The sequence below is a fragment of the Ranitomeya imitator genome, chromosome 2 (genome assembly GCF_032444005.1).
Source record: "Ranitomeya imitator isolate aRanImi1 chromosome 2, aRanImi1.pri, whole genome shotgun sequence".
NCBI lineage: Eukaryota > Metazoa > Chordata > Amphibia > Anura > Dendrobatidae > Ranitomeya > Ranitomeya imitator.
Window position 1 is genome coordinate 335041253 of NC_091283.1, and position 22320 is coordinate 335063572.

The window sequence follows — 22320 nt, forward strand, 5'->3', positions numbered from 1 at the left end:
GAAGAACCCGGCTCCCACAGGGGATGTGGACCTCTGGATGAATCCCCGGGCTAAACTGTCTGTGACGTATTCTGACATCGCCTGAGTCTCAGCAGGGGACAGAGGGTAGATTCGTCGTGTAGGAAAAGAAGCACCTGGAACCAAATCGATGGGACAATCATAAGGCCTGTGCGGGGGCAAGACCTCTGCTTCTCGTTTATCGAAGACATCCGCAAATGCCCAGTAGGCCTCCGGAAGTCCAGGCAAGGACGTAGGTGAGGGAGGCAAACGGATAGGCCGGATGGACAGCAGGCAACGGCTATGGCAGGCCGAACCCCAACGCAGGACCTCCCCACTTCGCCAGTCTATGACTGGCTCATGCGTACGCAGCCATGGCAGACCGAGCATAAAAGGCGGAGAGAGAGTGGGTAGCACGTAAAAGGCAATCCTCTCAGCATGGAAAGCTCCGATCTGAAGCTCCACCTCACTGGTAATGCCCTCAATGGAATCTTGTAGGGGTCTCCCGTCTATGGTGGTGAACTGGTGATGATGCGGGGATGCTGCAGGGGGTGTATAGGAATGCCGAGGCGGAGAGCCATGTGTCGCTGAATAAAGTTACCTGCAGATCCCGAGTCCAAATACGCCAACTCTGAGAATCGCCTGTCACCGACTTTCACCTGTATGGAAACAGTTAACGGTAGAGAGGTATCACTCTCACCTAGGATGGCCTCTTTTACCTGTCCTAGGTGGAGGAGTTTTCCGGTCTTCTGGGACATTGCTGGTGGAAATGGTTGGAGCCCCCACAATAGAGACACAACCTCCGGGCGACTCTCTCATCACGCTCCCGGGGACTCAGCCGGAGACGATCCACCTCCATGGGTTCGGGTGCTTCAGCAGAAGAAGCGTTACCTGGTAACAGGGGCCTCTGAAAAGAGGGTGCCAATCGAGGTGGTCTTTTCTCCTGGGTTCTCTCCTTGGTGCGTTCTTGTAGGAAGCGATGTATCCGGACGGCAAGGGAGATGTATTCATCCAGGGTACCGGGAAGATCTCGTACGGCGAGCTCGTCCTTCAGGCGACTGGATAACCCTCTCCGGAAGACACCAATCAGGGGCTCGTCAGACCAGCGAAGCTCAGAAGCCAAAGTGCGAAACTGTATGGCGTATTGGCCAACCGACAGAGTACCTTGCTGTAAGTTGAATAACTCCTCCGTGGCAGAAGCCACCCGACCTGGCTCATCAAAGATCTTCCGGAAGGTGTCCAAGAAGGCCCGCAAATCGGATACAATGGGGTCCTCTCTCTCCAGTAGTGGGTTGAACCAGGCCAAGGCCTCGCCCTCCAGGTGTGATGCCAGAAAGGCCACTTTCGCCACATCCATAGGGTATTGATGAGGGAGAAGCCTGAAATGCAGCTGGCATTGGTTGATGAAACACCTGCACATCTTTGGATCCCCAGAGTACCTGGTGGGTTTGCAGAGGCGAGGAGAAGAGTAGACGCCTCCTACAGCACTGGGATCCAACACGGGTGCGGCAACCGGAGCAGAAGGAGATCGCTGCAGATTCGAAAGCCACTCGTCCACAGACGTCATGTAACTCAGCATCTGGGTCTGCATCCGTCCTTGTTGATCCAACTCCTGATGGAGATCTGCAAGATGAGAGGAGAAAGATGCATCCACCCCCTGAGGGGAAGCTAGACGGGCCTCAAGGGTACACATGAACGCAACTACCTGTTCCTGGCTCTGGCGGAGACTAGCGAGCTCCCTCTGAGCATCGAACCTGGCATCAGCGGGGTCCATGGCCTGGGCAAAATCTGTCACGCCCTACAGACGTGTCTATCGGGTGGACTCACTGGACCGCAAATACAGCGGTTACTGATACCAGGAAGGGAGAACCAGACCAGGAAAGCAGGTTCAAACGCTTTATTGTACAGTAATAAAAACACTAGGGGAGACACCCCAAAGGAAGGCCACAGGGCCACAACACCAGAAAGCCTCTAAGGAGACCAAGGCTTGGAGTGACCCCTATACAGGGATTTCCCATAGACCACCAATAGAGGGTCCGATGAGGCAGACACCTGTGTTAAACCGACCTAGGAGGTAGGAAGAAAAGAATAAACAAAACAGGGCTGAATGTGGAACTTGGAAGCAGGAAGAAGACTGCAGGGAACCACACAGGATACTGGACTCAGGATGCTGTGGAGACCAGACTCGATCCTAGGGAAAAAAGGAACACAGCGTAAGACAGGCAAAATGGACTGATAAGCCTAGCTGGATCAGACCTGGAGCAGCAACTTCAGGATAATAGAAGTTGCCCAGGCGGCGTCCAGGAGTGACTGAGATCCTTATATACCTCCAGCCTCCAGGTGATAGGCCGGGAGGCGGGGCAGTGAGTAGGGAGGGGCTGACCCTTTAAGAAGCCAGAGAGCTCACCTGCCCGCCCCCTATGCACTCCCTAGGAGAGGGAGAGAAAGGAGGAAGTGCAGCAGACATGGGAGCAAGGACCCGGGCATCATGTCTGCAGGGACGGACCTTGGAGCGAAGGCGGACGACCGGAGCGTGACCCTGCTGGCTAAGGACAGGACCAGAAGAGGTAAGAGCAGGCGGGGAAGAGAAAGAAGGCGCCCCGGACTGCGAGGTGGTGACACTGATCACATAATATTTCTCCAAATAAATCCATTTGTATTGAGCTTTTCAAATAGTTCATTAGTCCATTTAAAATGGGCAAGGCAAGGAACAGGGAAGTGGATGTGATGCTGATGGTGCATGCAGAGGATGAGGCCATGGCCAAGCTGAAAGTGGGCCACAAGAAAGACCCATATCTTCGTGCTCGACCTTCCTTTCCCATGTTCTAGGGGACCGCAGCACACCACTATTGAAGCCAGAGCAGTGTAAAACGGTTGTTGGTTGTGTTGTAGCTGTTTGCTTTCTGACCCAATGTCAGATATGCCAGATCACCAGTGAGGCCAAATCAGTAGGTTACTCCCTTCATTTACAAGCGCTTGGAGAAAAAAGGAAATTGCACATGTTCTGTGAGCAAAGTCACTTTTATCTGATCTAATGCAGCAAGAGGCAGTATTTTTTACCATTTACAACAAATGTAACTCAATGTAATTCATGTAGCCCTCCCCTTGTTACCCCGGGTCATGCTGACCTTTATTTCTCACATACCCAGAACATGCTGTGGCTGACTATTGAGAACATATATGATAAGAAGTATAAAATCCTTGAAGAGGAGCCTACCAGACTACTGCATCGTGACTAAACACATTCTAGCAATTAAAGGCAAAAGACAATTAAAGGCAAAACATTAACCCTTCCATATCAATTTCCCCCTTTTGTAAATGGTATAACCTCTGCCACAGGGTCAGCTGATGTCCACAAAGGAGATACTGTCTCCATAAAGAGATACTGTCTCCATAAGTACCCATAAGGGGGCCTTCTACCTGCTTCGCCCATCCACCCTCAGTGTGGACACTCACTTTCCTAGTCAGCAGTGGTTATCCGGGGTCTATTATAAACTATGGATGACACAGCCTTAAATTCCTTCCTTAAACATATAAGCTCTTCAATAACTTATGTAATGCATATATTAGCGCTTTTTCAGCTACATAAAGCAATAAAATAAAACAATAAAAATTGCATGCAAGTCTGTAAAATACCAAAAATAATCCATCCCGCTAGGCCGCTAAGCCAATTGGCTGGATTTAAATAGGAGTCTCTATATTGTATTAGTCTTATTAAGAACCTTAAGGAACCAAGAAAATCTGAGTCCAAGTCTCATTGTGTATACAGTGTGGTGTTAATACCTTCCTTGGCTCCAACGGTAAGGCTAAGTACGGCATAGTCCTTGCAGATACTGGGCTGTGTGTACAGATCCAACAGTCCAGCAGTTTTTGTCCTTCCACTTCTTTTATAAGAAAATCATGATGTTGAATAAGTTTGTTGTCCTTGTCAACATTTAAAAGTTTATCCACTGTCTATTGTAAGGTGCAAAAATCCAACCACTGCCAGCAAGGTGATTAGAACAGTCATTCTGCTGGTGAAAAGATCTTTTTGCAGTGACTGGCATGGATCCAGGTGGGCTTTCCCTCAAGTTTCACTGAGGTGAATGTGGTCAGCTGGACTTTAAAACAGGCCGTCAAACCGTGGGAATGTGGGAGGAAACCGGAGTGCCCGGAGGAAACCCACGCAAACACGGAGAGAACATACAAACTCTTTGCAGATGTTGTCCTTGGTGGGGTTTGAACCCAGGACTCCAGCGCTGCAAGGCTGTTGTGCTAACCACTGCGCCACCGTGCTGCCCGGAATACGCTGACTCCCCGCCACCGTCCACTGCTCCCTAGGCCGCCCTGCTGCTTCTTTAGCAGCCTTGTCCGCCCTTCTTTTGCCATCTACCTCCATGGAGTCACTGTTTGTGCCTGCTTTTACCTTGACGATGCCAACCTTGACTGGTAATATCAATGCCTCCATTCATTATTTCACCAGCTCTGCATTTTTAATGGGCTTACCGGCTGATGTAAGAAACGCTCTGCTTCTCCAGATAGGGCAATAATCATGGGATATTCCCCATGCATAATTCAAATCTGTGTAAATATTAGCAACTTTACCTGCAGCAGCTCTACACGCCTCAGTGAGTGCCTTCAACTCTGCCTCCTGCACCGACATGTGAGGAGGAAGTGGTTCAGCTCGGATTACCTCATGTGAGGATACTACTGCATATCCAGTGTAGAACCGCCCATCCTGGTGGTATCTGGAGCCATCTACAAAAATAAAAACCTCAGAATATGCATTAGGAACAGTTTTTTTCCATGAACATATGTAAAACCCAGTCTCCTGACTCATCAGTTCCTATGCAGTCATGTTCGTGCGTCATGTCAAATACCAGAGTACTTTTTTTCACCTACCAACACTGTCACCCATTCCCCCTTTTCTGAATCCACAGGCAGATGAGTGGCTGGATTCAGAACATTATATCTTTTGAGGGTGACGTATTCAGGAATTAGTATTAGAGCACATTCAAGTCTGATCTAACAAGATAGCAATAGACAGGTGTTTTGGTTGAACTTGTGTGAATATGGCATTAATGTCATGTGGAGAACAAATTGTCAAAGGAAAAAGTCAGTGTGAGCTCACATGCCTAGCAGTAATACAGCAGCTCTTACAGCACGGCCACAAGTAGGAGACACTCTAATCACAGGGTCTAACTGTGCTGAGTAGTAAGCTATCGGACTCTGTTTCCCTCTATGCTGTTGTGTCACCACTGCGTTTTTTTTTTTCTTTAATCAGGAGTCTTATACCTTTAGCAATAATGTGGCCTAAAAATGTCACCTTTTGTTTGCAATACTGTAGTTTGTCATGTGAGACTTTGCAACCCTTTCCTGCCAAGAACCACAGCAAGGACATCTGGTCCGGGCAGCAGAGCAGGAGGTAATCCACGTACTGTAATAGTACAATCTGTGGATGAGGTGAAGAATGCATTTGCCAAATCAGTGATTGTGAAACATTTTGATGTGGCTGGGATCTGTGACAGTACGGTGTGTGTATTAGGGACAGTTGAGGTCACACTCACTGTAACATCATTAATAGCCTGTAAGTCATGAACTATTCTGTAAGTGTCAGGGGAACCCTTGGGTCCTTTTCCTTCTTAATGGGATACAAAGGGGTGTTGCAGGGGGAAGATCTCTGCACTAGAACCCCTGCCTTAACAAACTCTTTAACCCCTTCATGACCCAGCCTATTTTGACCTTAAAGACCTTGCCGTTTTTTGCAATTCTGACCAGTGTCCCTTTATGAGGTAATAACTCAGGAACGCTTCAATGGATCCTAGCGGTTCTGAGATTGTTTTTTCGTGACATATTGGGCTTCATGTTAGTGGTAAATTTAGGTCAATAAATTCTGTGTTTATTTGTGATAAAAACGGAAATTTGGCGAAAATTTTGAAAATTTCGCAATTTTCACATTTTGAATTTTTATTCTGTTAAACCAGAGAGGTATGTGACACAAAATAGTTAATAAATAACATTTCCCACACGTCTACTTTACATCAGCACAATTTTGGAAACAAAATTTTTTTTTACTAGGAAGTTATAAGGGTTAAAATTTGACCAGCGATTTCTCATTTTTACAACGAAATTTACAAAACCATTTTTTTTAGGGACCACCTCACATTTGAAGTCAGTTTGAGGGGTCTATATGGCTGAAAATACCCCAAAGTGACACCATTCTAAAAACTGCAGTCCTCAAGGTGCACAAAACCACATTCCAGAAGTTTATTAACCCTTCAGGTGCTTCACAGCAGCAGAAGCAACATGGAAGGAAAAAATGAACATTTAACTTTTTAGTCACAAAAATGATTTTTCAGCAACAATTTTTGTATTTTCCCAATGGTAAAAGGAGAAACTGAACCACGAAAGTTGTTGTCCAATTTGTCCTGAGTACGCTGATACCTCATATGTGGGGGTAAACCACTGTTTGGGCGCACGGCAGGGCTTGGAAGGGAAGGAGCGCCATTTGACTTTTTTTTTTTTTTTTTTTAAATTCGTTTATTAATTCCAGAGTAAACAAACATTGCACATATTACATTTATCATTATTAAATATATCATCAGATACAAATGATTACAGAACATTATCATATCCAAAGTTCACAGAGGTAATAGACTGTGCATGTTGAGTCATTAGTGCCTATAAAATACCTACTATACAACTTAAACAACTAACCATTAGTAATAAGTCGCCAAAAGAAAAACGGATTTAAGTTTGCTCCGTAACGATGTCCCAAAACCACATGCCCTCCCTCTCGTGTATATATCTAATCAGCGCAGACTACAGAGTATGATGAGATGAGTTCAATCTACCCCAAATTTTTTCAAATTTACCTGGGCATCCTCTATTATGGTACAGTGTTCTCTCATATGGGATAACCGAGTTCACCAGGTCAATCCAAGCTCCGAGAGTCGGGGAGGAGCTACCCATCCACCTTAACACCAGTACCTTTCGTGCTAAGAAGAGCGTTTCTCGAAGGAAGATCCCAGTATGGTGATCCCAGGTCTCTGTATCCCACACCCCAAATAGGCAAGTCAATGGTTCAAGTGGGACAGGGATTAACAATAAAGATGTTAACAATGTCGTGACCTCTTTCCAATAGTGAAAAATTACCGGGCACCTCCATATCATGTGGATAAAATCCGCATCACGTGTGTGACATCGTAGGCAGTCTGACGTATGGAGGCGACCCATTTTAAAAAAGTCGTGTCGGGGTCAAATAAGTCTGATATATAATATATAGCTGGGTCATCCTGTTATTAACTGAGGGAGAAACTTTAGTTGGAGATTCTAGAATATCTTCCCACTCCTCTCCCAGTGTATCGGGAAGAAGTCCCTCCCATTTCTTCTTTAAGGAGTTAATAGTGAGCCCATCTCCCACGGATAATAGATATGTGTATAAAGAGGAAATGAGTCCCTGAGGACCCTGTGATTTGAGAATGCCTATAAGGGGTAGAGATGAAATTGCTCGACTTGCACCCATATTTCGCATATGTGACTGGAAGGCTGACCTCAGCTGTAAATAACGGAAGAATTGAGATCTAGGGATATTGTAGGTATCCCGTAATTGTTCAAAGGATACAAAAACTTCCTGGTTATATAAATTACCCACCGAGAGAACACCATATGAGATCCAGAACTCAGTAGATGGGTGATTTAGTAATTCTGGAAAATAACTATTATACCACAGTGGCATTTCGGCTATTATATCTGTATATTTAATAACTTTTTTAATTTGTCTCCATATTAATCTCGCTTGTCGAAGCAATGGCAGCAAACGGGGAGCACTGACTTTCTCCATTTCCAAAAAACCCAGTGGACAGTCAATCCGGGCAGAATGGATTAAATGGCTTTCTGAATTAGGTAGGGAGTTGCTAGGCATCCACTTGCTTATCGCCCTAGCCTGCCCGGCAAGATAGTATAGATAAAAGTCTGGTAGGGCTGCCCCACCCCCCTTTTTTGGTCTCTGTAGAGTAGATAGTTTGAGTTTGGGTCTGGTCTTCCCCCATATAAAGGACGTGGTCAGGGAGCTTAAGTTTGCAAAGAAAGATTTGGGTATTGGCACAGCACTATGTTGGAGACAATAATTAAGTTTGGGGAGCAATATCATCTTAACTAAATTAATGCGACCTGCAACGGAGAGAGGGAGTTTGCTCCAGGTTATAAATTTAGATTTGACCAGGTCCAGTAGTGGATAAATATTAAGTTGTAAGTCCAGCTGACTATATTGAGACATATAAATTCCTAGATATTTGAAACTGGAGACTACAGGTAGTGACGAGAGATTTTTGAGACAAGGCACCGGCACATGAGACAGAGGCATCAGAGCAGACTTATCCCAATTTATATAGAGACCAGAGAATTTACTAAAATTATCAATAGTCGTTATTACTCGTGGTAGTGTTTCTTCTGTTTTATCCATAAATATGATCATATCATCAGCATATAGACCGATGGTATCCACACAATCCGCAATACTTATTCCTTTGATATCCGTGGAGGACCTTATGCGTATTGCCAAGGCTTCTATCGCGAGGGCAAAGAGAGCCGGGGACAAAGGACATCCCTGACGGGTTCCCCTATGTAAGGTAAAGGAATCAGAGATAGAGTTATTTACAATTACCCGTGCCCTAGGATTCCTATATAGTGTATCTATCCCTCTAATAAATTTATCTCCAAAACCGTATTTCTGTAGACATGCGGAAAGAAAAGGCCACTCGAGGGAGTCAAACGCTTTAGCTGTGTCTAGGGATGCCAGAGCCCAGTTATTATCCAATTCTAGGGAGCTATATTGAATCACTGATTGGACCCGCCGAATATTAATGGAGGTACTTTTCCCGGGCATAAAGCCTGTTTGATCTGGGTGTATAAGGTCTAATATGATCGTATTTAGTCTAGTAGCCAATATTTTAGTGAAGATTTTATAATCTACGTTCACCAATGATATGGGGCGGTATGATCCACACTCCAAGGGGTCCTTTCCCTCCTTTTTAAGTACAATGATATTTGCATCATAAAATGTTTCAGGCATAATTTCTCCCTCCCATATGTTCTGAAGCACCTTCAATAAAAGTGGTGCCAGGTGGTCCCGATATTTTTTATAGAACTCAACGGGAAACCCGTCAGGTCCAGGGGCCTTCCCGGTGGCCATGTCCATTATAGCCTGCTCCACCTCCTCCAGAGTAAACTCAGCCTCCATAAAAGCTTGTTGGGTTGGGCTCAGTGAGGGGAATGTTATGTCTGATAAATAGTCTGCACATTCAGGGACCCCAAGACCACTACCCGATTTGTACAGTGTCTTATAATAATTACAAAAACTTCGAAGAATTTCCTCAGTGGAGGATACCAACGAACCATCGAGTGTCCGAATCTGTAGTACCGTATTAGAGGTGTTATGCTGACGTACTAGAAAAGCTAGGAGTGTACTGGCCTGATTCCCCAATTCAAAATAAGATTGACGGGTAAAGAATAATTTACGTTTCGATTTAGTGTCTATATTTTGAGCATATAGTCTTTGGGAAGTGAGCCACTCCACTCTGTTGCCGTTAGTTTGATTGGCCACATAGGCGGCTTCCGAGTCCTTCAGCCGTCGCTCTATCTCGTCATCCTCCCCCGCCGTCACCCTTTTTATATAGGAAATTGTAGAGGACAGACATCCCCTTAAGTATGCCTTTAGAGTGTCCCAAAACAGATTGAGATTCGAGGGGTCTGGGTGAGTTGAGACAAAGCAGTTTAACTGATCAACCGTTCTATCACTAGAATCTATCAGTTTCAGCCAGAAGGGATTCAATTTCCAAGGTATATTATTATTTGACTGACCGTATTTAAGTTTGAGAATAACTGGACTGTGATCTGATATCCCCCTGTTACCATGTTCGATACTATTCACCCATAGCGCTAGGTCACTAGATCCAAATATGTAATCTATACGGGATAGAGACTGTCTAGTTGATGAATGACAAGTATATTCCTTTGTCTCAGGGTGACGTGTTCTCCATAGGTCTAACCATCCGCTACCGTTCATAAACGATGCCAATTGAGAGGGAGATTGAGAAAGGGGCCCCCTTGACATCTCGCCATCTAGTCTCAGTCTGTCTTTAAGATTATCCATGACTAAATTAAAGTCTCCCATACAGATAACACTAGCATTAGGATAATTTAGGGAGAAACCCAGTGCCATGCGGAGAACCGATATGCCAGCCGGGGGTGGGTTATAAACACATAATATCACATATTCCCGCATATTAATAAAGGCATGAACAAAAACAAAGCCCTCGGGATCGCGTCGTGACTCTCTAGCCTCCCACCTGACATTCCTATGTACCAACAGGGAGACCCCTCTGGAGTAACTGGTGTGAAATGCGTGAAGGGACCATTGCACCCACGGCTTTTGAGTACACTTAGCTGTGTCTCTGGTCAAATGTGTCTCCACAAGTGCTACAATATGTGGATGATACCTTTTAATTTGTGAAAATACCTTAATTTTCTTTCGAGGAGTCTTAATACCCCGTATGTTCCACGTCATACATACAATCTCAGATCCCATATCTACGTTCGGGAAGAGGCATAATGTACACCACAGCCTGGGCGGGAATCAGGAACATCATATAGAGCATAAGGTTATCACTGGCGACTAACAAACATAACAAACAATCAGAACTGGTGTAAAATACCAAACAAAACAATATTTGAACAGTGGAGGAGTATAATCCTACACTCCTACAGTCAGGTAGAAAAGGGGATACCCTCACTGGAATCAGCGTCCGGTATAGTTGATAAACTCAGCACCCACAGAGAAAGCTCCAGATTGTGTTGCCATCAGACAGAAAGAGCTACTCAAGAGTCCGGGGTACTAGGCCCCTTATATGACCGCAACCATTCAGCCGCCTCCGCCGGGTCAGTGAAGAACAAGGAGGAGCCTTAATGAACAATACGGAGTCGAGCTGGATAAAGCATGGAGTAGATGATGTTTTTATCCCTGAGCTGCTTTTTGACTTCCATAAATCGAACTCGCTGCTTTTGAAGTTCCATAGAGAAATCCGGGAAGATTGATATGGTGGCGTTATTGAATTTAATAGGGGCCCTCTGCCTTGCCAAGCGAAGAATTGCATCCCTGTCTCTGCAGTTAAGGAGACGTGCCAGAAAGGGTCGGGGCGGAGTTCCGGGAGGAAGAGGTCTCGTTGGGACCCTATGGGCCCTTTCCACAGAAAATGTTGAGGAGAATCCGTCTCCCAGGGAGGTTTTAAGCCAGTCCTCTAGAAATTGTTCAGGTTGCTGACCCTCCGAGCGTTCTGGTAGGCCAATAATTCGAATGTTATTACGACGCAGTCTGTTTTCCAGGTCATCTGCCTTTTGCTTCCAGGCATTCACAGAGCCAGTGGCCTTTGATAGCTTAGCCTCCATTGGGCAATGGTGTCCTCTATCTGAGACACCCTTGTTTCAACCTCTGAAATACGCCCTCTCATAGTTTGTATATCTTGTCGCAGACGGCCCACTTCAGTATGCACGTCTTCTATTTTCTCAGTGAGAGAGGACCTGGTGAGAGATATGGCCTGCATCAACTGCTCAGATGCTTGTTTAAGAGTCAGTTCGTCTTGTTCTCCCTCCTCATTGCTGTCAGAAAGACGATTTTTGCGTTGACTCTGCGTGGGATTATTTCTGAGAGAACGTGTATTATCTGGGGCATCTTCTCTGGCATATTTCCTCAACTTGTCAGCAGCCCCCACTCCTTTAGAATGATGCATGGTGATTGACAGAAGATCGCCACCAAAGGACCGGATTTATTATTATGGCAGTCTATTCTCCACTAGCAGACCGGACAGGGCCAAACACCGGGATGCACCCCAGAGAGGCAGCAAACCAAGCAAAGAGTCTCAGATATTTGCAAATGTATCAACTTAGGAATTTGCCCAGGCACTGGTCTCAGAGCAGCCACAGCTCCCCAGGCAGAACAGCAGGGAGGGGGGACGATCCCTCCAAAGTTATGGTGCCAGCAGGGGTTTTTGATAAGGGGGGTGCAGGGCCCAATTTTTCAGGGCGCACACCGCTCTGCCCCCTTTAGTATTTCAGGTCGGTAGCTCACCTCCTGAATGCACCGCAGTCTTGCTATATAGCGCCTCTCTCCTTGCTGCTGGAGAGTGCGCTGTGGTAATGGCTGCCGTCCCCCAGGGCCCGCCCGCCGCTCTAGACCCGGCACCTGTCTCTTGTTCCCCGATGTTCCACAGCGTCCCCGCTGTATGTAGATGTCTGCCGCGCTCCCAGGGGATCCACCCGGCTCCAGCCGCCGCCGGCGCTGCGTCCTGCCCGCCGGAGCAGCGCTCAAAGATGGCCGCCGCAGCTCAGGGACTTTGCCGCTCTTCCAGGCCGCCACAGATACCGGCTCTCTAGCGCTCCACCGCCGCCGCCCGAGGGGTCGCCGGTCTCCCAAGCTCTCAGGGCACCGTCTCAGCCGGTGTAAGCTGCAGTTCAGGGGGATTAATGGCCGGATTCAGATCAGGATTATGGGAGCCTCCAAAAGGTGCGTCTTCTCTCCTAGCTTACATAGCCACGCCCCCGCCATTTGACTTTTTGAATGAAAAATTGGCTGCACTCTTTAGCGGACACCATGTCAAGTTTGGAGAGCCCCCGTGTGCCTAAAAATTGGAGCTCCCCCACAAGTGACCCCATTTTGGAAACTAGACCCCCCAAGGACCTTATCTAGATGCATAGTGAGCCCTTTAAACCCCCAGCTGCTTCACAAATTGATCCGTAAAAATGAAAAAGTACTATTTTTTCACAAAAAAAATTCTTTTAGCCTCAATTTTTTCATTTTCACATGGACAACAGGATAAAATGGATCCTAAAATTTGTTTGGCAATTTCTCCTGAGCACACCGATACCTCACATGTGGGGGTAAACCACTGTTTGGGCACATGGTAAGGCTCGGAAGGGAAGGAGCGCCATTTGACATTTTGAATGAAAAATTATCTCCATCGTTAGCGGACACAATGTCGCGTTTGGAGAGACCCTGTGTGCTTAAACATTGGAGCTCCCCAACAAGTGACCCCATTTTGGAAACTGGACCCCCCAAGGAACTTATCTAGATGCCTAGTGAGCACTTTAAACCCTCAGGTGCTTCACAAATTGATCCATAAAAATGAAAAAGTACTTTTTTTTCACAAAAAATTTCTTTTCGCCTCAATTTTTTCATTTTCACATGGGCAATAGGATAAAATGGATCATAAAATTTGTTGAGCAATTTCTCCCGAGTACGCCGATACCTCATATGTGGGGGTAAACCACTGTTTGGGCACACGGCAGGGCTCAGAAGGGAAGGCGCGCCTTTTGACTTTTTGAATGGAAAATTAGCTCCATTTGTTAGCGGACACCATGTCGCATTTGGAGAGCCCCTGTGTGCCTATGCAATGGAGCTCCCCCACAAGTGACCCCATTTTGGAAACTAGACCCCCCAAGGAACTTATCTAGATGCATACTGAGCACTTTAAACCCCCAGGTGCTTCACAGAAGTTTATAATGCATGGCCATGAAAATAAAAAATAATTTTTCTTTTCTCAAAAATGATTTTTTAGCCTGGAATTTCCTATTTTGCCAATGGTAATAGGAGAAATTGGACCACAAATGTTGTTGTCCAGTGTGTCCTGAGTACGCAGATACCCCATATGTGGGGGTAAACCACTGTTTGGGCGCACGGCAGGGCTCAGAAGGGAAGGCACGCCATTTGGCTTTTTAAATGGAAAATTAGCTACAATCATTAGCGGACACCATGTCGCGTTTGGAGAGCCCCTGTGTGCCTAAACATTAGAGATCCCCCACAAATGACCCCATTTTGGAAACTAGACCCCCAAAGGAACTAATCTAGATGTGTGGTGAGCACTTTGAACCCTCAAGTGCTTCACAGAAGTTTATGACGCAGAGCCATGAAAATAAAAAAAAAAATTATTTACTCAAAAATGATTTTTTAGCCCGCAATTTTTTATTTTCCCAAGGGTAACAGGAGAAATTTGACCCCAAAAGTTGTTGTCCAGTTTCTCCTGAGTACGCTGACACCCAATATGTGGGGGTAAACCACTGTTTAGGCACATGCTGGGGCTCGGAAGTGAAGTAGTGATGTTTTGAAATGCAGACTTTGATGGAATGCTCTGCGGGCGTCACGTTGCGTTTGCAGAGCCCCTGATGTGGCTAAACAGTAGAAACCCACCACAAGTGACCCCATTTTGGAAACTAGACCCCGAAAGGAACTTATCTAGATGTGAGGTGAGCACTTTGAACCCCCAAGTGCTTCACAGAAGTTCATAACACAGAGCAGTGAAAATAATAAATACGTTTTCTTTCCTCAAAAATAATTTTTTAGCCCAGAATTTTTTATTTTCCCAAGGGTTACAGGAGAAATTGGACCACAAATGTTGTTGTCCAGTTTCTCCTGAGTACGCTGATACCCCATGTGTGGGGGTAAACCACTGTTTGGGCACACGTGGGGGCTCAGAAGGGAAGTAGTGACTTTTGAAATGCAGACTTTGATGGAATGGTCTGCGGGCATCACGTTGCGTTTGCAGAGCCCCTGGTGTGCCTAAACAGTAGAAACCCCACACAAGTGACCCCATTTTGGAAACTAGACCCCCAAAGGAACTTATCTAGATATGTGGTGAGCACTTTGAACCCCCAAGTGCTTCACAGACGTTTACAACGCAGAGCCGTGAAAATAAAAAATCATTTTTCTTTCCTCAAAAATGATGTTTTAGCAAGCAATTTTTTATTTTCTCAAGGGTAACAGGAGAAATTGGACCCCAGTAATTGTTGCGCAGTTTGTCCTGAGTATGCTGGTACCCCATATGTGGGGGTAAACCACTGTTTGGGCACACGTCGGGGCTCGGAAGTGAGGGAGCACCATTTGACTTTTTGAATACAAGATTGGCTGGAATCAATGGTGGCGCCATGTTGCGTTTGGAGACCCCATGATGTGCCTAAACAGTGGAAACCCCTCAATTCTAACTCCAACACTAACCCCAACACACCCCTAACTCTAATCCCAACTGTAGCCATAACCCTAATCACAACCCTAACCCCAACACACCCGTAACCCCAACACACCCCTAACCCTAACCACAACCCTAATTCCAACCCAACCCTAGCCCTAAGGCTATGTGCCCACGTTCCGGATTCGTATGAGATTTTTCAGCATCATTTTTGAAAAATCCACGGGTAAAAGGCACTGCGTTTTACCTGCGGATTTACCGTGGATTTCCAGTGTTTTTTGTCCGGATTTCACCTGCGGATTCCTATTGAGGAACAGGTGTAAAACGCTGCGGAATCCGCACAAAGAATTGACATGCTGCGGAAAATACAACGCAGCGTTCCCGCGCGGTATTTTCCGCACCATGGGCACAGCGGATTTGGCTTTCCATATGTTTACATGGTACTGTAAACCTGATGGAACACTGCTGCGAATCCGCAGCGGCCAATCCGCTGCGGATCCGCAGCGGCCAATCCGCACCGTGTGCACATAGCCTAATTCTAAAGGTAAGTGCACATGCTGCGGAAAACGCTGCGGATCCGCAGCAGTTTCACATGAGTTTACAGTTCAATGCAAACCTATGGGAAACAAAAATCGCTGTACACATGCTGCAGAAAAACTGCACGGAAACGCAGCGGTTTACATTCCGTAGCATGTCACTTCTTTCTGCGGATTCCGCAGCGGTTTTACAACTGCTCAAATAAAAAATCGCTGTTGTAAAACCGCATTGAAATGCGCAGAAAAAAAGCGGTAAATCCGCCATAAATCCGCAGCGGTTTAGCACTGCGGATTTATCAAATCCGCAGCGGAAAAATCCGCAGAGGACCAGAATACGTGTGCACATACCGAAACCCTAACCCTAACCCTACCCCTAACCCTACCCCTAACCCTAACCCTACCCCTAACCCTAACCCTAGTTCTTACCCCAACCTTAGTGGAAAAAAATATATATATATATTTTTTATTGTCCCTACCTATGGGGGTGACAAAGGGGGGGGGGTCATTTACTTTTTTTTATTTTGATCACTGAGATATAACCTATCTCAGTGATCAAAATTCACTCTGGAATGAATCTGCCGGCCGGCAGATTCGGCGGGCGCACTGCACATGCGCCCGCCATTTTGGAAGATGGCGGCGCCCAGGAAAGAAGATGGACGGTCCCCGGGAGGCCAGGTACGTATAAGGGGGGAGATCAGGGCACGGGGGGGGGGGGGGGGCGTCGGAGCACGGGGGAGTGGATCGGAACACGGGGGGGTGGATTGGAGCACAGAGTGGGGGATCGCTGTGCGGGCAGGTGGATCGGAGCATGGGGGGGGGGATCGCTGTGCGGGGGGGGGAATCGGAGTGCGGGGGGGTTTGATTGTAACACAGGGGGTGTGATTGGAGCACGGGGGGTGTGATTGGAGCACGGGGGGAGCGAGCAGGAGGACGGGGGAGCGGAGCACAGGACCGAGGGGAGCGGACCACAGATCGGGGGGCTGGGGGGGCGATCGGAGGGGTGGGGTGGGTGCACATTAGTGTGTCCAGCCATGGCCGATGATATTGCAGCATCGGCCATGGCTGGATTGTAATATTTCACCATTTTTTTAGGTGAAATATTACAAATCGCTCTGATTGGCAGTTTCACTTTCAACAGCCAATCAGAGCGATCGTAGCCACGAGGGGGTGAAGCCACCCCCCCTGGGCTAAACTACCACTCCCCCTGTCCCTGCAGATCGGGTGAAATGGGAGTTAACCCTTTCACCCGATCTGCAGGGACGCGATCTTTCCATGACGCATATGCTGCGTCATGGGTCGGAATGGCACCGACTTTCATGACGCAGCGTATGCGTCAAAGGTCGGGAAGGGGTTAATATCCCTGCTCAGGGCCATTGATTTGACTAGGCTCAAAGGGGTATTGCTTTAACCAAAGAGGAGTGATTCCTTCTTTTAATTTATCATGACAGGGGGAATGGGCAGCCGACCCATATCAGATTTTCCCCTTGGCCAAACAGTGTCTGGACTCTTTTCCCTGTCCTCAGACAGCTGTCTGGTGTCAGGTGTTACTTTCACTACTCTTTGCCATGATCCGTTCCAGGGTTTATTAGTGTCTGCCCTTTTTTGGACGGATCATGTCAAGGGTTAACTTTGCTCTGCCTCATTCTGGGTTCAGGTTTGCTATTTAGCTCCTATGAATCTTGCTGGCAGTGTCAGCTATAGTTCTGTCTTTGGCTTGTGAACCTGACTCTGGAAACCCTTGGTTTGTCCTGCTGTGAACCTGGACTTGTCCTGTGTCTGTTATCCTCCTCTGTCTGCCCTTTCCCTGCGTTTGTCTGTTCTGCTTGATTCTCTGATTCTGACCTCCTGGCTTGGCTATTGACTCGGTCTTAATTTGTCCCTATTGTACCGTATTTTGCTCGCCCTGGTTTACTGATCCCTTGCTACGTCCTGACTATCCTTTCTGTTTATATCCTTTTTGTACTGACATGTTATCTTGTGCCCTGATTTGGCTTTTCTGACTACTCTCTTGCCACTAGGTGGCATCTGTTCAGTTGCTCAGTGTTTGCAGTCTCGCATCCCTATAAAACTAATATCCGAAAAGGAGAAGGAAAATGCGGCACTCACCCAGGCAGATTGCGAATCAAAGTCCTTTATTCATCGTAGCAAGACAATGGACATAGTAAGGAGAGGCGGCTGGGAGAGATCGACGGTGCGGGGAGTGTGAAGAGGACTATGGCCGTTTCGCGCTTGTGCGCTTCCACGGGTCCAGGACCCCACTGACCGAATACCACAGGTGGCGTCACAAACATTACCTTTAATCAATATCCCTTTTATATGGGCGCCCAGAGCCACGGACCGGGTCGCCGCCGTGACACATCTCTTTAAATATTGGACCCGGTACCGAGTACCCCACAGCCCTGGCGGGCGACTCATACACACATGGCTCTGCTCCATACACCTCGTACACACGCAGCTCGGCTCTGTACACCTTGTATATTCACAGCTCCACTTTGTACACCAGGTATATACACGGCTCCGCTCTGTTCACCTCGTACACACATGGCTCCTCTCTGCTCACCTTGTACACACACGGCTCCGCTCCGTACACCTCATACGCAAATGGCTCTGCTACATCTACACTGTAAACCCCTATTGACCTCACACATAAACTTCCCCTCATCCAGCACCATGACAACCAGCACAGCAGAGTCCTGCATACACTGAGGCCCCTGATCATGTGACCCCTGACTCCTCCCCTCAACTGACCTCATCACAGGTCCTGTGCGCACAGAGCAGCGAGAGCGCTATATGTGGAGTGCGGCTCTGCGGGTGGAGGTAGGTGCTGGAGGCTCCATTATTCTCTATCTGGAGTGTGGCTCTGCAGGTTGAGGTCGGTGCTGGAGTCTCCATTAGGCTAGGGTCACATTGCGTTAGTGCAACCCGTTTAGCGCTAAACGCAATGTTTTTAATGTGGCCGCGTCCCGGGGTCGCGGTAACGTCCCCGCTCTCGCAGATCCCCGATCTGCGAGAGCGGGGAACGGACCGCGGGCGCACCTCGGACGCTGCAAGCAGTGTCCGCGGCGCGCCAGGAAACACCGGCGCGTCGCTAGCGCGTGCCGAACATGGCACGCGCTAGTGCTGCGCGTTCCCATTGCCGTGAATGGGCGCGCTAACGGACGCGTTGCACGGCGTTAATTTCGCCGTGCAACGCTGTCCGTTAGCGCGTTCCCATTAATGGGAACCAAGCCTTATTCTCTATGTGGAGTGCGGCTCTGCAGGTGGAGGTCGGTGCTGGAGGCTCCATTCTCTATATGGAGTGCGGCTCTGCGGGTGGAGGTAAGTGCTGGAGGCTCCATTATTCTCTATGTGGAGTGCAGCTCTGCGGGTGGAGGTCGGTGCTGGAAGCTCCATTATTCTCTATGTGGAGTGCGGCTCTGCGGGTGGAGGTCGGTGCTGGAGGCTCCATTCTCTATGTGGAGTGCGGCTCTGCGGGTGGAGGTCGGTGCTGGAGGCTCCATTCTCTATGTGGAGTGCGGCTCTGTGGGTGGAGGTCGGTGCTGGAGGCTCCATTATTCTCTATGTGAAGTGCGGCTCTGCAGGTGGAGGTCGGTGCTGGAGGCTCCATTCTCTATATGGAGTGCGGCTCTGCGGGTGGAGGTAAGTGCTGGAAGCTCCATTATTCTCTATGTGGAGTGCGGCTCTGCGGGTGGAGGTCGGTGCTGGAGGCTCCATTCTCTATGTGGAGTGCGGCTCTGTGGGTGGAGGTCGGTGCTGGAGGCTCCATTATTCTCTATGTGGAGTGTGGCTCTGCTGGTGGAGGTCGGTGCTGGAGGCTCCATTATTCTCTATGTGGAGTGCGGCTCTGCGGGTGGAGGTCGGTGCTGGAGGCTCCATTATTCTCTATGTGGAGTGCGGCTCTGTGGGTGGAGGTAGGTGGTGGAGGCTCCATTATTCTCTATGTGGAGTGCAGCTCTGCGGGTGGAGGTTGGTGCTGGAGGCTCCATTATTCTCTATGTGGAGTGCGGCTCTGCGGGTGGAGGTCGGTGCTGGAGGCTCCATTCTCTATGTGGAGTGCGGCTCTGCGGGTGGAGGTCGGTGCTGGAGGCTCCATTCTCTATGTGGAGTGCGGCTCTGTGGGTGGAGGTCGGTGCTGGAGGCTCCATTATTCTCTATGTGAAGTGCGGCTCTGCAGGTGGAGGTCGGTGCTGGAGGCTCCATTCTCTATATGGAGTGCGGCTCTGCGGGTGGAGGTAAGTGCTGGAGGCTCCATTCTCTATGTGGAGTGTGGCTCTGCGGGTGGAGGTCAGTGCTGGAGGCTCCATTATTCTCTATGTGGAGTGCGGCTCTGCGGGTGGAGGTCGGTGCTGGAAGCTCCATTATTCTCTATGTGGAGTGCGGCTCTGCGGGTGGAGGTCGGTGCTGGAGGCTCCATTATTCTCTATGTGGAGTGCGGCTCTGCGGGTGGAGGTCGGTGCTGGAGGCTCCATTCTCTATGTGGAGTGCGGCTCTGTGGGTGGAGGTCGGTGCTGGAGGCTCCATTATTCTCTATGTGGAGTGTGGCTCTGCTGGTGGAGGTCGGTGCTGGAGGCTCCATTATTCTCTATGGGGAGTGCGGCCCTGCGGGTGGAGGTCGGTGCTGGAGGCTCCATTCTCTATGTGGAGTGCGGCTCTGTGGGTGGAGGTCGGTGCTGGAGGCTCCATTATTCTCTATGTGGAGTGCGGCTCTGCGGGTGGAGGTCGGTGCTGGAGGCTCCATTCTCTATGTGGAGTGCGGCTCTGTGGGTGGAGGTCGGTGCTGGAGGCTCCATTATTCTCTATGTGGAGTGTGGCTCTGCTGGTGGAGGTCGGTGCTGGAGGCTCCATTATTCTCTATGGGGAGTGCGGCTCTGCGGGTGGAGGTCGGTGCTGGAAGCTCCATTATTCTCTATGTGGAGTGCGGCTCTGCGGGTGGAGGTCGGTGCTGGAGGCTCCATTATTCTCTATGTGGAGTGCGGCTCTGCGGGTGGAGGTCGGTGCTGGAGGCTCCATTCTCTATGTGGAGTGCGGCTCTGTGGGTGGAGGTCGGTGCTGGAGGCTCCATTATTCTCTATGTGGAGTGTGGCTCTGCTGGTGGAGGTCGGTGCTGGAGGCTCCATTATTCTCTATGGGGAGTGCGGCCCTGCGGGTGGAGGTCGGTGCTGGAGGCTCCATTCTCTATGTGGAGTGCGGCTCTGTGGGTGGAGGTCGGTGCTGGAGGCTCCATTATTCTCTATGTGGAGTGCGGCTCTGCGGGTGGAGGTCGGTGCTGGAGGCTCCATTCTCTATGTGGAGTGCGGCTCTGTGGGTGGAGGTCGGTGCTGGAGGCTCCATTATTCTCTATGTGGAGTGCGGCTCTGCGGGTGGAGGTCGGTGCTGGAGGCTCCATTCTCTATGTGGAGTGTGGCTCTGCGGGTGGAGGTCGGTGCTGGAAGCTCCATTATTCTCTATGTGGAGTGCGGCTCTGCGGGTGGAGGTCGGTGCTGGAGGCTCCATTCTCTATGTGGAGTGCGGCTCTGCTGGTGGAGGTCGGTGCTGGAGGCTCCATTATTCTCTATGGGGAGTGCGGCTCTGCGGGTGGAGGTCGGTGCTGGAGGCTCCATTATTCTCTATGGGGAGTGCGGCTTTGCGGGTGGAGGTCGGTGCTGGAGGCTCCATTATTCTCTATGGGGAGTGCGGCTCTGCGGGTGGAGGTCGGTGCTGGAGGCTCCATTATTCTCTATGGGGAGTGCGGCTTTGCGGGTGGAGGTCGGTGCTGGAGGCCCCATTATTCTCTATGTGGAGTGCGGCTCTGCGGGTGGAGGTCGGTGCTGGAGGCTCCATTATTCTCTATGTGGAGTGCGGCTCTGCGGGTGGAGGTAGGTGCTGAAGGCTCCATTATTCTCTATGTGGAGTGCGGCTCTGCGGGTGAAGGTCGGTGCTGGAGGCTCCATTATTCTCTATGTGGAGTGTGGCTCTGCGGTGGAGGTAGGTGCTGAAGGCTACATTATTCTTTATGTGGAGTGCGGCTCTGCGGGTGGAGGTCGGTGCTGGAGGCTCCATTATTCTCTATGTAGAGTGCGGCTCTGCGGGTGGAGATCGGTGCTGGAGGCTCCATTATTTTCTATGTGGAGTGCGGCTCTGCGGGTGGAGGTCGGTGCTGGAGGCTCCATTATTCTCTATGTGGAGTGTGGCTCTGCGGGTGGAGGTCGGTGCTGGAGGCTCCATTATTCTATATGTGGAGTGTGGCTCTGCGGGTGGAGGTCGGTGCTGGAGGCCCCATTATTCTCTATGTGGAGTGCAGCTCTGCGGGTGGAGGTCGGTGCTGGAGGCTCCATTATTCTATATGTGGAGTGCGGCTCTGTGGATGGAGGTAGGTGCTGGAGGCTCCATTTTCCAGGACATCCCCCTGATAGCACCCTGGAGGACGTCCTCCTCCTTCTTGCAGGGACAGGAAAAACATACGAGAGGTTAAAAGGTCCCCCTCCGCCCCCTTTCCTTCAGAGTTTTTCCTGTCCCTGCATGGAGGGACACTCGAGAGTTGTGCAGTGTGCGAAGGCTTACCGGAGACTGGAGGGTTCAAGGGGATCGTGTGGCTGGTCCAATATCCTTCCCCCTGTCAAGTGGCCCAGGGCAGAAACTTCCCGGTGGGGAGTCCCTCTGCCCCAGAGACCAGTCGAGCGGACGGGCTCCTGGATAGAGCTGCTTCCTCCCGCTGGGGAGCTCTCGGCTCTGGCACCAGGCAGGAGAAGAGGCGCCTGGAATTATGTGTTCCATACAGGAACACGGAGGAGTCGGCGGTCAGCAGACAGTCCCAG

At 49.3% G+C, this 22320-nt stretch overlaps 1 long non-coding RNA gene across 1 annotated transcript in view; it reads right to left on the reverse strand.

Annotated features, from left to right (window-relative positions):
* Positions 1-1879: 1879 nt before the first annotated feature.
* LOC138663638 (uncharacterized) overlaps positions 1880-22320 on the reverse strand; it is a 67723-nt gene continuing 47282 nt past the window's right edge. The window contains exon 2 of the long non-coding RNA XR_011318221.1: positions 1880-2188. This is a non-coding gene — a long non-coding RNA (uncharacterized lncRNA). The remainder of the gene's footprint in view (positions 2189-22320) is intronic.